Source organism: Microcebus murinus, chromosome 7 (assembly GCF_040939455.1).
Source record: "Microcebus murinus isolate Inina chromosome 7, M.murinus_Inina_mat1.0, whole genome shotgun sequence".
Classification (NCBI taxonomy): Eukaryota; Metazoa; Chordata; class Mammalia; order Primates; family Cheirogaleidae; genus Microcebus; species Microcebus murinus.
Genome location: NC_134110.1, coordinates 21,573,420 through 21,590,554, shown reverse-complemented (window position 1 = coordinate 21,590,554; position 17,135 = coordinate 21,573,420). Strand labels below are relative to the sequence as shown.

Below are 17,135 nucleotides of genomic sequence, written 5' to 3'. Positions count from 1 at the left end.
CTTTTCAACATCTTCTTACTTTGGTTCAATCCACTATCATTGGCAACAGTAAGAAATATTAACAGCCAGTGATTGAAACTAAGAAATAGACAGACTGGGAAAAATGGTGGGGAAGGGGTGACCTCCTGGCCCTCTGCTCTTAGAGTGGGAAGTGAAGAAAGCAGACAACCACACGGGAGTGAACTGCCCTTCCACAGGGTCAGCTTCGCAAGTCTGCAGGGAATCACCGGGAAACGGGAAAAATATTGGCGGTGAAGAAAGAGGTGCATCGGATAATCTTCTGCAAACCCGGGGAGTCGGAAATCTACATTAGCGAGGGAGCACGTCCACTGTGGGGATTGGCTGGCTGGCCAGCTAGCTGAGGCATTGGTTCTGCCTTGTCCAGGGAGATGCTGCCCCCTCACCAAACTCCACAGCCACGCAGGCAGGGAAGTGCCTGAAGTTGGTGGGAAGGTGTATCCTGACGAGCTGTGTGGAGTGGAGATTGGAGCAGGGAACACTTGGAACTCTCCTGAGTGCTCTACCAATTCAGTTTCAGGTACTGGAGGGTCCAAACCCCGTGGAGGATTCCCTATACCTGAGGATCGAATATGGAGTCTGCCATCTCACCTCAGAATGCTCCAGGACCAGGTCTGGGACGAGGGGGGGGGGCGATGTTTGTCCTAAAGGAGGCTCTGCCCTTGGATATTGATGAGGTTTTCGCTGGTGAAGGTTAGCTAGAGAGTGCAGATCTCTGCACCTAAACCATTGCGCCTCTGTTAGTTGGCGAAGTAGTGGGCTCAGCGGCGGTTTGGAGACAGCCCACCAAACCCAGCCAGGTTTTGGCCCTGCAGGCACCTTCCACGCTGGTGCTGGGAGAGTGGGCCACCGCCACTCTGTAGCTAAGCGATGCTATGCAGGGTTGCTCTGGAAGCACTCTCAGACCTCCTCCACACTCCAGACTGGTGAATGGGTCTGGCTTCTGGAAGTGGGAAATAAGGAGAGAAACCTGTCTGTTCCTCCTACCCCACCCCAGGCCTTCCCATTCCTGCAGCTTGCATTGGACTCTGAGTTTCAAGGGGAGGAAAGGCGAGAGTGGTGGTTTTAGCGGCTATGTTGCCAGATTGCACTTGGTTGTTTCCCCACAGCACACAGCTGCCGATGCTCTGTGCATAGACAGCAGAACCCGTCTTCGCAAGGCAGAGTTGTGGAGGAAGCTGCTTTCCAGATGTGACATGGGCAGACATTCCCACCCATATCATCCTGTGCCTTGGTCCCAAATTCTTAGCTCTGAAGGGTCTGACTCCACCCCCGGTGTGAGGGGAGAAAGAGACTGTTCCACCCAAAACAGGTGTCACAAGACTGTCACCTCCGCTTCATTTCACCTCCTTGCTGGCAACTGAAAGGCCGTTCTAGCAGCTTATCAGGACAGCCCATCAAGCTGAGACCCATCTTTACCTCTTTACTGTGGCCTGATAGCTGGTGCCTCCAGCCAAAGGGGAAGCCCCATTCCCGGGAATTGTGGAGGGAGTGGGAATCTGCTGTCTGGGCTAAGATCTGCCGGGGCTGAAGAAGACCCTTGGCGGTGTGGGGTTTTGTGCAGAAGGGACTGACGTCACCAAGGCAGGGGCTGAGTGGCGTGGCAGGTCTGTTTCTGGTCTGGGACCCTCAGTGGTCTCGGGCAGGGCTTCTCCATCTTCCCAGGGATTTAGGCCACATGCCAACTTGATAATCCCCGTCCTTGGAGAGGTAGGGGAATGAGAGTATTCACGTCTTGGTCAGGTAGCTCTAAGAAGTGCCTTTGCCTTTTCCTCAGGCCGGTGGGTTATCTTCCCCTATGACAGGGCAGACTCTGCCCTTGGGGGAGTGGGGAAAAAGAGAAAAGATGTTTCCCAGTCCGGGACTTGCGGCATTGCCTCATCCATTGCCTCCCCTGCCAGCCCACCAAATCAGACTCAGCCCTTCAAGGTCAGGAGAAAGGAGAAAAGTCACTTTCCCTGTATGACTAGCTTGAATATGTGGGTGATTGGAATTAAGAAAAAGAGGGCAGAGTCATGTCTACATACAGCTGGCTCCTTTTGAACATCTGATGAGTTTGAAACACAAGGGCTTACCTTTGGCACCAAGACTGCTGCCAACGTACAGGCCTGTGGTTCAGGAAGGAAAATCTTGACCATCTTCTTTAGCATTTGCAGCAATTGACTCCCCCCAGCAGATGCTCCTGCAAAAGTGTGACGAAAGATCTCTGAATGACATATCAACAGCTCCCCCGTAGATACACATCCAGCAACCTCTGAAGTATCTCTCTTAGGCTCACTGATACCTGATGCTCCTCTCAGCCCTCCTAAAGTGCGAACAGGACTCTAGGAACCCTTGGGAGTGGCAGGACATCTCCTAAAGACTGGGATACCTGTACATCCTATTAGGAAGCTTAGAGCGCCATACGGAGGACTTGGAATACCTTGATAATTGACTCCTTCTCGCAAACCACAGGTAACACAAGAAAGAGTGAACTCAGAGCCTAGCATAGTGCCTCCCACTTCAACTCTGTGGTTGATAGCAGACTCGCTCTCACAAGAGTGAGCTAACCCCTTTGTGTCTAAGCAAGGGGCCCAAACACACTAAGCGCTTTAGACAGAAAGTGAAGACCTTAGGTCAGAGATAACTGAATAGGCTCGAACTCCTCTAAGATGACACAGGACCAGAGCACATATCCACAGCTCTGCCAGGGATCATTCCTTTGACATCACAGAATTTAGTTCCTAATCTAGTCCCAGCACCTCCGGTCCTCTAAAAAGCACCCAGATGAGAAAGGACCAGCAAAAGATCACAAGAAACATGAAGGATCAGAGAGAAAATCACCTCTAAAAGAAAACACTCGATCTCCATCAACTGACACCAACGTACATGATGTGATGAAAGGGTTGGAGGAAGAATTCCAAATACAGTTTGTAGGAAAACTCAACGTAATTGAAGAGAAAATAGAACCCCCCAACATAGAGAAACCACAAGAACAATTCAGGAAATGAATTAAAAGTTCTCCAACGAAATTGAAATAATGCAGAAAACACAATCAGAAATCCTGGCAATGGACGAAACATTCAAGGAACTCCAGAATACAGTGGAAAGCCTGAAGAACAGGATGGATCATGCAGCGGAAAGACTCTCAGAGCTGGAAGATTATGCCGATGCACTGTACAAATCAGAGGGAGAAAGGGAACACAGAAACAGAAGATGGGACCAGCGCTTACAAGAAGTGTGGGATTATGTAAAAAGCCGCATCTCAGATTGGTCAGGATTCCGGAAGGGGAAGAGGAATATTCACTAGGGCTGGAAACCTTATTTCACGGAATACTGGAGGAAAATATGCCAGGCCTGGCCAGAAATCTTGATATTCAAATACAAGAAGCACGCAGAACTCCTGGGAGACTCAACGTGAAAAGGCAATCACCTCGTCACGTGGTCATTAGGCTGACCACAGTAAACGTGAAAGAAGCAATCCTCCATGCAGCAAGAGGAAAACAACAAGTAATTGATAAAGGAAAGCCTATCAGACTAACAGCAGACTTCTCATCTGAAACCTTACATGCAAGGACGGATTGGGTGCCTATCCTTAATCTTCTAAAACAGAATAAAGCCCAACTTAAACTCTTTATCCAGCAAAATTAAGTTTCATCTATGAGGGAGAAATACAGACCTTCTTAGACAAGCAATCACTGAAGGAATTTGCAAAGACCAGACCAGCCCTACAGGAGGTTCTCAGACTTGCCGCATACCCCGAACTGGGCAATCGACACTCCTCAAAGTAAAATCTTCAAAGACGTAAAGGCTAGAACTTGAACCGCACGATGGCTCAAGGAGTAAGACAAAGCGACAAGACTTCACCCAACAATATGAATGGAAATCTTCCTCCAATTTTAATCCTGTCAATAAAAGTAAATGGCTTCAACTGTCCTCTGAAGAGGCATAAACTGCCAGAATGAATAAAAGTCCACAAGCCTAGTATCTGCAGTCTACAGGAAACACATCTAACCCACAAAGATGCCTTCTGGCCGAAGGTCAAGGGATGGAAAACTATCCTCCAGGCAAACGGAAGTCAAAAGAAAGCAGGGGTAGCTATACTATTTGCGGATAACATAAGCTTTAAAACAGCAAGAGTAAAAAAGGATAAAGACGGCCACTTTATAATGCGAAAGGGAAGATCCAACAAGAAGACTTAACCATCCTTAATTTTTGTGCACCCAATGCAGGAGCACCCAATTACACAAAACAAGCCTTGTCTGATCTAAATAGCATGTTTATAAATACTGCCCTATTAGCAGGGGACTTCAACGCTCCACTGAATGAACTGGATAGGTCCTCCAAACAGAAAATAAGCAAAGAAACAGTGGGCTTAAACAGAGCTCTTGAACAAAACGTTCTGACAGATCTCTGCAGAACATTCCACCCAAATAACGTTGAGTTTACATTCTTTTCAGCAGCCCAAGTTCCTTTTCCAAAATTGATCACATACGAGGCCACAGATCAGACCTCAAAAAATTCAAGAAAATAGAAATTATACCATGTGTCTTCTCTGACCATAGTGGTATAAAATTAGAGTTCAATTGCTATAGAAACACTCGACGCTTCACAAAGTCTTGGAAACTAAGCAATCTGTTATTGAAGAATTATTATTCCAAGGAGGAAATTCACGTGCAAATCAGAGTTTCTCCAAACAAAATGACGACAGAGACACATGTTGCCAAAACCTGTGGGATACAGCAAAAGCATCTCTGAGTGGAACACTAATGGCAATAAATGCTCACATAAAAAAAAAAAAAGCCTATGTACTGAGAACCAAATTAATAGGCTCGAGGAATGGGAAAACAGAAGAGCAAACCTAGTCCAATCCTAGTAGAAGAAAAGAAATAACTAAGGTCAAAGCAGAACTAAATGAAATTGAGAACAAGAGAATTATACGTAAGATCAACAAAACCAGAAGCTGGCTTTTTTAAAAGATAGACAAAACTGATAGCCCTCCTGCTAGATTGACAAGAACTCAATGAGCAGGGACTCTGGTAAACTCAATAAGAAATGAAAAAGGAGCAGGCACAACAGATACCACAGAAATACAAAACATTACGTTTGACTACTATGAAATCTTATATGCCCCAAAACTACATAATGAGGAGGAGGAAATGGACAAATTCCTGCATTCTTACAACTTTCCTAAGTTCACCCAGGAGGTAACAGAATTTCAGAAGAGACCGATGTCAAGCTCACAAATTGGAGCAGTAATTAGTAACCTCCCCAAACAGACAAGGCCCGGACTAGATCGCTACACATCAGAGTTTTACCAAACATACGAAGGTGAACTCATAACTATACTACAGAAATTATTTCACAACATTGGGAATGATGGTATCCTTCCTAACTCATTCTACAAATCCTATATCTCCTTGATACCAAAACTAGGAGAGGACGCAATAAAAAGAGAATATTACAGAGCAATATCCCTCATGAATATAGATGCAAAATTCCTGAACAAAATTTTAGCAAACACAAGTCGCCAGCACATCAAAAAAATAATTTACCATGACCAGGTGGGCTTTATTCCAGGGAGGCAATGCTGGTTCAAGATATGTAAGTCTATAAATGCAATTCACCTCATAGATAAAAACAAGAACGACGACCGTATGATTCCCTCAATAGATGCAGAAAATGTATTTGAGAAAGCCCAACACACCTTTACGATAAAGACTCTTAACAAAATAGGTGTAGGTGGCTCACACCTTAAAATTATCAAATGCGTTTATGACAAACCCACGGCCAATATCATTCTGAGTGGGGAAAAAATGAAACCATTCCCACTTCGAACTGGAACTAGACAAGGATGCCCACTATCGCCTCTTCTATTCAACATAATGCTTGAAGTCCTCGCTATAGCAATCAGGCAAGACAGGGATATTAAGGGCATCCAAGTGGGGGCAGATGAGATCAAACTCTCGCTCTTTGCCGATGATACGATATTATACCCAGAACACCCCATGGATTCGTCCAAGAGACTCCTAGGTTTGACAAATGAATTTGGTAAAGTCTCAGGTTACAAAATCTATATACAGAAATTAGAGGCATTCATATATGCCAGGAACTGTCAAGTTGAAACTCAAATCAAAAATGCAATACCTTTTACTATAGCCTCAAAGAAAATTAAATATCTAGGAATATGTTTGATGAAAGACTTATACAAGGAGGACTATGAAACGCTAAGAAAAGAATTTGTAGAAGATGTAAACAAGTGGAAAAATCTACCTTGTTCATGGATCGGTAGAACCAATATTGTTAAAAGGTCAATATTACCTAAAGAGATCTACAGAATAAATGCAATCCCCATCAAAGTACCACCATCATTAGTTACAGATCCAGGAAAAAGAATTCTTCACTTTGTATGGAACCAGAAAAAACCTCGTATAGCCAAAGCAATCTTAAGTACAAAGAACAAACTGGGAGGCATCAGAATTCCTGACTTCGAGCTGTACTATAAAGCAATAATACTGAAAGCATCTTGGCACTGGCACAAGAACAGAAGCATCGATATTCGGAATAGGACTGAGATTCTAGAGATGAAACCATCTGCATATGGTAACCTAATCTTTGCTAGAGCAGAAAACATTATACATTGGGGAAAATGCAGAGGAATGAATCAGGATCCCTAGCTCTCACCTCTCACAAAAATCCACTCAAGACGGATAACAGACTTAAACCTAAGGCACTTAAGAATCCTAGAAGAAGATGTTGGGAAAACCCTTTCAGACATTGGCCTAGGCAAAGAATTCTCGAGGAACACCCCCAAAGCAATCACCGCAGCAACAAAAATAAACAAATGGGACCTGATCAAAATAGAAAGCTGCACAGACAAGGAAACTATCACTGGAGCAAATAGACAACCTACAGAATGGGAGAAAATATTTGCTGTCTACAATTCCAGTAAAGGTCTGATAAATCTAGGATCCATCTAGAACGCAAAAGAATTAACAAGAAAAAAAATCAAACAATCCCGTCAAGAAATGGGCAATGGAGATGAACAGAAACTTTTCAAAAGAAGACAGAATAATGGCCTGCAAACATATTTAAAAAAATGCTCCACGCCTCTAATCATTAGAGACATGCAAATCAAAAACACCATGAGATATCACCTAACCACAGGGTGATTGGCCTGTATCAAGAAATCCCAAAACAACAAATGCTGGCGAGGATGTGGAGAGACGGGAACACTCTTACATTGCTGGTGGGACTGAAAATTAGCGCGGCCTTTGTGGAAAGGAATTTGGAGATACCTCAAAGTGGTACAAATGGAAATACCATTCGACCCAGCAGTAGGATTGTTGGGCATCTACCCAAAAGAACATAAGACATTCTATTATAAAGATATCTGCACGCGAGTGTTTGTGGCAGTGCAATGCACTGTTGCAGGGACGTGGAGACAGCCCAAGTGCCTGTCGGTTCATGAGTGGATTATTTAAACTTGGTATATGTTCACAATGGAATATTACTCAATTCTTCTAACGAACGGCAGTGAGCTAGCACCGCTTATATATCCTAGATTAAGCCCATTACCCAATGTGAGGTGACACAAGATCAGAACAATGGGCTCCGCATGCGTTCGCCATCAAATTGCTCCTGACTGATCAACATTATTAAGGTGCTCAAATGGTGGTGGTGGTCGTCAGGGATTCGGGGGTTACGGGGATAGACCCACATCTGAGGGATGTGGTGAGCATTGTGGAGGCAAAGGGCATACCTCTAACCCTTGCTTGGGAGAGGCAAAGATATAAAACCTAACCAAAGAAGAAAAGAAAGAACAAAGAATAAATAAATATTAGAAAATAATAAAAGATTCTGTGTACGTTTTAAGGTTTTAAGGTGTATGTTTTAAGGTAAATATGAATTATGTACATAAACTTTATATAGAGCCAATCCAATTCATCTAAATGGGAAAAATGGTCTTTGTGTTAACGTAGAGTTTTATCGTTATTTGCCGCTCACTTTCTGATCTTCAGTGTGGCGTAATTCCAAAATTATTAAGTATGAAATGTCTCATGTCCTTAAGTACTAAGAGTGACAGTTGATATCTCTGACGTTCCGTTTGGCACTTCTTTTTATTGTGAAGGTACATCCTCATTCTTTCAGTTGCACATTTTGGCTTGTGATTACCTTTCACATTTTTAGAGCAATTTTTTCTGAAAGCATGGATAAGTCAAAAATTCATGTTATTTTTAGGTATGTGTTCTGTTGTGGAACAAATGCAGTGCAGACAGCTTGAAATATCAATGAAATGTTTGGGAAGGATGTGGCCAGTGAACACGCAGTACGTCCATGGTTTAAGAAGTTCCGTTGTGGTCATTTTAGTCTTGAAAATGAGCCACATAAATGACCTGATATCAACATGGATAAGAACAGCTGAAAGCTGTAGCAGAAGTGAATCCATCTCAACCTACCTGTGAATTAGCAGCAAAGTTTGACGTCACTATTCCAACAATATTGGACCATTTGAAACAACTTGGCAAGGCAAAGGAGTTGGATAGGTGGGTTTGCATGAGTTAGAGTATCACAAGAGAAATCATCTCCAAGCTTGCCTCTTTACTGTCACTACAGGAAGGCGAACCATTTCCGCACTCTATTGTTGCCTGTGATGAAAAACGGATTGTTATTGACAATTGCAAGCATTTGGCACAATGGTTGGGTAAAGATGGAGCGCCAAAACACAGTCCCAAATATAATATTCACCCTCCAAAATTAAGAGTTTATATTTGGTGGTCCAGTGCTGGTATTATCTGCTACAACTCCCTGAAACTTGGTCAGTCCAGTGGCTGTCTACTGCAACCAATAGGATGAAATAATGAGCATGCTTGCCATTAAGCTCCAAGAGGGGCCATAGAGACAGGCCATTCCTCGTTTTTTATTATTTGAGGATATTACGGGGGTACAAATGTTTAGGTTATGTGTGTTGCCTTTCATCCCATTCCCCCCGCCCCCCGGTGTGAGAGCTCCAAGCGTGACCATCCCCCAGATGGTGTGCATCACACTCATTACGTATGTATATAAACATTTCCTCCTCCCCTTTCGCACCTGCCCGATGCCCGATAAATATTATTCCTATATGTCCACTTAGGTGTTGATCAGTTAGTGCCAGTTTTCTGGAGAGTATATGTGGTGCTTATTTTTCCATTCTTGGGATACTTCACTGAGTAGGATGGGTTCCAGCTCTATCTAGGAGAACACAGGAGGTGCTACATCGCCATTATTTCTTATGGTTGAATAGTACTCCATCGTGTACATGTGCCACGTTTTGTTAATCCACTCGTGTGTTGATGGGCACTTGCGTTGTGCCCTCGTCTTTGCAGCTGTGAGTTGGGCTGCTACGGACGTTCGAGTGCAGATGTCTTTTTTATGGAGTGTCTTTTGTTCTTTTGGGAGGATGCTTGGGGATGGGATTGCTGCATTGAATGGTAGATCTACCTGTATCGCTTTGCGGTATCTCCATATTGGCTTCTACAGAGGTTGCACTAGTTGCACAAGACAACCCTCGACCACATGTTGCACAAACAGTACTGTTCAAACTATAGCAGCTGGACTTGGAAACTCTCTGTCATCCACCGTATTCACCAGACCTTGCAACAACTGACTACCACTTCTTCCTGGCGTTGGAACACTTCTTGCAAGGAAAAGTATTGATTTCCCAACAAGCTGTGGAAGACTGCTTTTGCAATTTAATCACCACTCGCTCTCCAGGCTTCTTCGCTGCTGGCATAAACAAGCTAGTGTTAAAGGAGAAAACTCTGTCTACAGTTTAGGTGCATACTTAGATTAATGGGACTGCTTCTTGTTTTAGATATAAAACATTACACTTTTGATTCAAAATCTGATGATAGTGAAGACATAGTGACAACTCATTTTTACCTACTGGATTTTTACAAATTTCTCATTTTGCCAATTTAAAATCATTAATAAAAACATTGAAAGTTAAAAAAATCCCAAATATCATTATTTTAGTGCTCTTTCTATTTACATATCTAGGAGGCGTAAGTATCTTTACCCCATCGTTCTAATACAGTAGTGAAATGATGGTAACCTGAAGATTTGGGTGTTGATTTGACTACGCCTCATTAAAGAAAAATTCATGGACCTAAGTTGCCAGCATTAGCCATTCTAGAAATGATTTCTACAGAAACAGAAGCATGAGTGCATAACGACTAATATATAATGATTATAAATATATGATATCTTGCCATGGCAAAGAAGTTAACACCATTATTCTGAAAACAATAAATGGCTAAAGAAAATGTGGTATCCTTCACATCCACTGAGGGCATCGGTACATATACAGTTTTAGACATGGAGACCTTAAGACCTATAAAACCTCAGGAGATTGCAAATATATAAAACTATCACAATGTCATATGTCAAACCACTATCTCCTCATGAAAAATGAGCCTGGTATGATAGATAGATCATAGATGTAAAGACAGATGAATTGATGGATCCTTGGGTTAGCATGGAAAATTTAATTTCTGTAATAGGGTAAATGATTAAATACATCACTTGTAGAAAGCAGAGAAGAAATGTCAAATATACCTCTGTCTTAAGTAATTTTCTACTCTTCTAATGTGTTCCACTTCTCTACAAAGAACTGATAACACTTGGTACCAACTTAAGCCTGGAAGTTTTCTGTATATTAAGCAAAAGAAGAGAAAATTCAGAAATCAGTATTAAGAGCTAAAACACATTCTGGTTTTAGTGTGTCAGGGTCTCAAAAGGTAAAATATATTTGGATTTACTAGTTGTATGCTATGTAACCTCCAAGGAAATCCTTAAGCAAGCAGTCCATTGTTCTGAATTTTGGCTTTATACCCCATCTAACTTCATCGATGTTACCTCAAATTTTTCTACTGTGCAATGCTTGTGGGCCTCTATTCTCTTAAGATCTATGAGCAACATCTTTGTGTGTGGTGTGAAAATAATCGCAATAAATGTTAATGACTATATTTGCTTTTATGTTCCGTTATATAGCACATGGAACGGGAAGGCATTAGGGCAGCACGGCATTAATTCCCTCTCTGCAAAAGAAGAGATATGTCACTTTCAGTGATCTTGCCAAAAAGTATAAAGAATTAATCCAGTGCCAGACTACATGACCACGTGGGGACAAGTATGAAACATTTAAGGCATGGAGTTGTTTAGCTTGTTTTCATAACAGAAAAAAAAGTGAAGAATTTAAGCATATGAATAAAAATATGTAAATGTGTTCAAAAATATATCGGTAACTTCTCCATGATATGATATGCTAAAATGTCTGCATTAAGGAGAGAATACACTTGACGTATTATGAGGGCATCGATTGTTAAACACCAAGTAATACACAACCTACTTGGCAATATTCTTAAGAAGTATAGTAACTAATATTTGGACTAGTTCAATGGGACATATTAAACTTTCTATTGAAGTGTAATATACACATAGAAAAGTACACAGACTAAAATTGTATCACTCAATTAATTTGCATGATCCCCATATAGCAAGTAACCACACACAGACCAATATGGAAATGTTACATGCATTCAAGAAATTACCCAAAACCATACCAGCAACAATTCAAGAAACTATCCAGAAACAGCTAGATTCTATCTCACATATTTTACGTGCTTTCAAAACCATCATGCAGAGAGATGTGGAAACAACCCAAGTGCCCATCAACACATGTGTGGATTATTAAATGTGGCATATGTATACCATGTAATACTGCTCAACTACAAAACAATGGTGAATTCGCACCTTTTATATTATCCAGGATAGAGATTGAGCCCATCCCTGGAAGTGAAGTATCACAAGGATGGAAAAACAGGCAACACCTATACTCACCATCAAATTACTAGTAACTGACCAACGCTAAGAGGTCCACCTGGTAGTAATACTCATTGGGTGATGATCGGGGACATTAAGGGGTAAACCCAAACCCACAACTAATGGAAGCAGAACACACTGCATGGGGGAGGGGTACACTTGTAGCCTTGGCTTGGGAGAGGCAAACGCATTACATGTGACCAAAATGTTTGTACCCCCATAATATCTTTAATAAATAAAAAAAAATCATGCAAGAAAATAACTACATGAAACAAAATTTAAAAAGATTGCTACTACATTTTAAAACAGAATTTCATATACGATTTCCCATGTAGCACAAATGAGAAGAAAACTTACACAAGTCAAGGCTCAACTATTAAATTAGAAGCAGAACTATACCACTGTATGACCACGAAGACCTTATGAACCATGAGTCTCAATTCTAAACCCCACAAATAAAGCAGCTGAAGAAAATCTGATAATATTTTATCATGATTTGCTTTCACTATAATAACTTTTTGAGCCAAGACCGATTGCCAAAAATTCTCTTAAACTCGACTTTTTTCCATAAAAGCAGAAAAGAGTTAAAAGAAAAAATAGATATGATAAGATTCAATCGTGTAGGTAATTTGGAGGTAGGTAATTTGGGTCTCAATGAGAAAAAGACATATCATGAAAATATTATCAAATAAACCCCTGAAAATATGAACTCGGAGACTTAAGGACCTGGCAAAGAGCACGTAACAAAATGAACTTCAAGAGTTACTAGTTTAGCTACTCACCCCATTCTCCAAAGAGGAGGACCCCATTCCAGCCTTTCTAACTCGCCAAAACATGACAGGAAAAAAAGAAGAAGAAGAAGAAAAGAAAAGAAAAACAGACAAAATCTTAGAAAACACTGAACAGTAAAAATAACAAAGTGCTAGAGTTTCTGTTTTAATGACAGGTTCTATTGTCATTATTTAATACAGGCATAGTGTTCCCTCAGTATTGGTGTTAACACACCGATGAGATTTTCAGTACACATGACAGTTGCTTGGCCTTTCCTAATGCAATCTTTTAAATTTCCTCATGTCAAGGAAATATGTCACGAACAAAGAGAAAAAACACACATGCTCCCAGTGGTATTATGCTGTCACTGAGAAGCTACCAAATAAGCCAGGCACGGAGAGTCTCACTTGTCTTACTAGAGGGCCACTCGTCTGGAACTCAGATTGACATCTGCAATGTGTCGTTCACCGTCCTCAGATAATTTTGCTCATCATCGATCCAGACAATAACCCTTCCAACAAATTAAGTATTTTCCACAGCCAGGCTTATTGTGTGCAGGCTAATCTAATGCATTACCAAGGAAGACAAGTAAATGTACCGTAGATGTTTGGTTTCGTATCTGCATAATGGAAGTCTCATATACACAGATAGCATCAAGAAAATGACCCTGGATTGTTCTAATAAAATTAGATAAAAATCTGCTGGAATAATTTAAATGAACTTTTAAATCAACTGAAACTTTAAGGAATAAGTGATGTAGTGAAGTAATATATGATATGATTACAATACAAATATGAATCCAAACATCTATGTTCTGAATGTGCCAGAAAAAGATAAAAAAATCAATATTTAGGACACTTAAATTTTACGACAAGATTATCTTCTCTTAATAGAAAATGGCGAAAGGAGAAATAGGTACGCGACTCACAAAATTACGTGGGTTACTTCAAACAGAGATTTAAACAAAGGGAAGAAACAAGAAAGAAGATTGCTTGAACAGGGTCAAAACGTCCATGGGGAAATATATCTCCTGTAAAAAATAGTCTCTTTAAGCCACTGAAGTAATGAACACGTAGACCTTGACATTCTGACTTCACCAGCCACAGATTCACAAAAGAATTTGAAAAGTACCAAAGTGGTTGCTCACCTCTCTTCCCTGAAGTACAACACCTTGTTCTCATTTTGAACCTGTAACAAGGCATCAGATAAATTATAAATGAGGTCATCAACGCGCCAAATTAATTAGAAGTAAAGTGCAACATTGCTTTCTTTATAAGTATGTATCATTCAGACATGCCAGCATCGTAGTCCCCGTGATAAACGTCACAGTTGATCATTTGTCACCTTTGTCATTTCATTTATTCTCTTGTTTCCTCCCTGAATTCCTTACCCTGCAATTTCCTCTCTAGCAAGCTATCCAAGTAAGTGGCACAGCAGTTACTTCTTCAATGCAGAACTCTAAATTTGTATTCAACCAAAAAGATTTTATGAATGTACTCTGTGGTCTGAAAACGGAAGATGCATGATAGTGGCATTGTGATATCATTGAGGAAGACATACTTTGGACCAGTTCCCAAATGGTCTTCTTAAATTTGTCTTCTTCTGATGGAATAGATGGCCACTCAGCTGCACCTCAACATCCTCTGGTACTTGTGCTTATCCTTGATCCAGACAAGTCCACTTCCTCAAACCACACTACTGCACCTAAGACTTTATCACCTGCATTCAGCCTATAGCAGACACAGCACAGGTGGTCATTTGACTTGACCCTAGTGAAGCTGGCTATAATGGCAACTCCACAATCTTCCCAGGACCGTTCTGTCTGGAGCAATACTTGAAGTGATACTGCAGTGGTACAGTTGTCAATGATGATATATTACTCAGTGTGATGGAAACAAAAATCAGGAGTTAACTGTGAACTTGGATTGTATCCTTTAAAAGACTATGAAAGTACGTCAGGATGTATCTGACATAAACATACAAAGTGAAATTTTTTTCCCATCCGATTGGTTTATAGTCCCTATCCAAAGCAAATATATAAGTTCATATTAGACTCATAGGATCATTACCTCACATGATTCGTTTTTATCTGGCTGGGAGTAATCTTATTTCTATATAGTCCACATCCATGATAGCCAATTGTGCTTCAAGAATCCTTGCCTTCATTAGCATACAAATGCACCAAGATATCTGAGTATTTTCTTATTCAGTCTTCATTATTGTTGCACAAAATACATTTCTCCTCAGAAGCTGTGTAAAGTCTCCCAGTGAAAGAATGCTTGTGTTATTTTTCTGATTTGGCTGACTTTTCAACATCTTCTTACTTTGGTTCAATCCACTATCATTGGCAACAGTAAGAAATATTAACAGCCAGTGATTGAAACTAAGAAATAGACAGACTGGGAAAAATGGTGGGGAAGGGGTGACCTCCTGGCCCTCTGCTCTTAGAGTGGGAAGTGAAGAAAGCAGACAACCACACGGGAGTGAACTGCCCTTCCACAGGGTCAGCTTCGCAAGTCTGCAGGGAATCACCGGGAAACGGGAAAAATATTGGCGGTGAAGAAAGAGGTGCATCGGGTAATCTTCTGCAAACCCGGGGAGTCGGAAATCTACATTAGCGAGGGAGCACGTCCACTGTGGGGATTGGCTGGCTGGCCAGCTAGCTGAGGCATTGGTTCTGCCTTGTCCAGGGAGATGCTGCCCCCTCACCAAACTCCACAGCCACGCAGGCAGGGAAGTGCCTGAAGTTGGTGGGAAGGTGTATCCTGACGAGCTGTGTGGAGTGGAGATTGGAGCAGGGAACACTTGGAACTCTCCTGAGTGCTCTACCAATTCAGTTTCAGGTACTGGAGGGTCCAAACCCCGTGGAGGATTCCCTATACCTGAGGATCGAATATGGAGTCTGCCATCTCACCTCAGAATGCTCCAGGACCAGGTCTGGGACGAGGGGGGGGGGCGATGTTTGTCCTAAAGGAGGCTCTGCCCTTGGATATTGATGAGGTTTTCGCTGGTGAAGGTTAGCTAGAGAGTGCAGATCTCTGCACCTAAACCATTGCGCCTCTGTTAGTTGGCGAAGTAGTGGGCTCAGCGGCGGTTTGGAGACAGCCCACCAAACCCAGCCAGGTTTTGGCCCTGCAGGCACCTTCCACGCTGGTGCTGGGAGAGTGGGCCACCGCCACTCTGTAGCTAAGCGATGCTATGCAGGGTTGCTCTGGAAGCACTCTCAGACCTCCTCCACACTCCAGACTGGTGAATGGGTCTGGCTTCTGGAAGTGGGAAATAAGGAGAGAAACCTGTCTGTTCCTCCTACCCCACCCCAGGCCTTCCCATTCCTGCAGCTTGCATTGGACTCTGAGTTTCAAGGGGAGGAAAGGCGAGAGTGGTGGTTTTAGCGGCTATGTTGCCAGATTGCACTTGGTTGTTTCCCCACAGCACACAGCTGCCGATGCTCTGTGCATAGACAGCAGAACCCGTCTTCGCAAGGCAGAGTTGTGGAGGAAGCTGCTTTCCAGATGTGACATGGGCAGACATTCCCACCCATATCATCCTGTGCCTTGGTCCCAAATTCTTAGCTCTGAAGGGTCTGACTCCACCCCCGGTGTGAGGGGAGAAAGAGACTGTTCCACCCAAAACAGGTGTCACAAGACTGTCACCTCCGCTTCATTTCACCTCCTTGCTGGCAACTGAAAGGCCGTTCTAGCAGCTTATCAGGACAGCCCATCAAGCTGAGACCCATCTTTACCTCTTTACTGTGGCCTGATAGCTGGTGCCTCCAGCCAAAGGGGAAGCCCCATTCCCGGGAATTGTGGAGGGAGTGGGAATCTGCTGTCTGGGCTAAGATCTGCCGGGGCTGAAGAAGACCCTTGGCGGTGTGGGGTTTTGTGCAGAAGGGACTGACGTCACCAAGGCAGGGGCTGAGTGGCGTGGCAGGTCTGTTTCTGGTCTGGGACCCTCAGTGGTCTCGGGCAGGGCTTCTCCATCTTCCCAGGGATTTAGGCCACATGCCAACTTGATAATCCCCGTCCTTGGAGAGGTAGGGGAATGAGAGTATTCACGTCTTGGTCAGGTAGCTCTAAGAAGTGCCTTTGCCTTTTCCTCAGGCCGGTGGGTTATCTTCCCCTATGACAGGGCAGACTCTGCCCTTGGGGGAGTGGGGAAAAAGAGAAAAGATGTTTCCCAGTCCGGGACTTGCGGCATTGCCTCATCCATTGCCTCCCCTGCCAGCCCACCAAATCAGACTCAGCCCTTCAAGGTCAGGAGAAAGGAGAAAAGTCACTTTCCCTGTATGACTAGCTTGAATATGTGGGTGATTGGAATTAAGAAAAAGAGGGCAGAGTCATGTCTACATACAGCTGGCTCCTTTTGAACATCTGATGAGTTTGAAACACAAGGGCTTACCTTTGGCACCAAGACTGCTGCCAACGTACAGGCCTGTGGTTCAGGAAGGAAAATCTTGACCATCTTCTTTAGCATTTGCAGCAATTGACTCCCCCCAGCAGATGCTC

General features: G+C 42.6%; 1 protein-coding gene and 1 non-coding gene across 51 annotated transcripts in view; both read right to left on the bottom strand.

Annotated features, from left to right (window-relative positions):
• LOC105868796 (uncharacterized) overlaps positions 1 to 17,135 on the bottom strand; it is a 253,234-nt gene that overhangs the window by 153,167 nt on the left and 82,932 nt on the right. For 42 of the 50 annotated variants that reach the window (XM_076004850.1, XM_076004848.1, XM_076004872.1 and 39 more), the window contains one exon: positions 1 to 17,135. This exon is cut by the window's left edge. The gene's annotated coding sequence lies outside the window, so the exon portion shown is untranslated. The other 8 variants (XM_076004859.1, XM_076004843.1, XM_076004852.1 and 5 more) reach the window with 8 other exon arrangements.
• LOC142872266 (small nucleolar RNA SNORD109A) lies at positions 13,064 to 13,130 on the bottom strand. Its single transcript, XR_012920475.1, has one exon. It is a non-coding gene; the product is annotated as a small nucleolar RNA SNORD109A (small nucleolar RNA).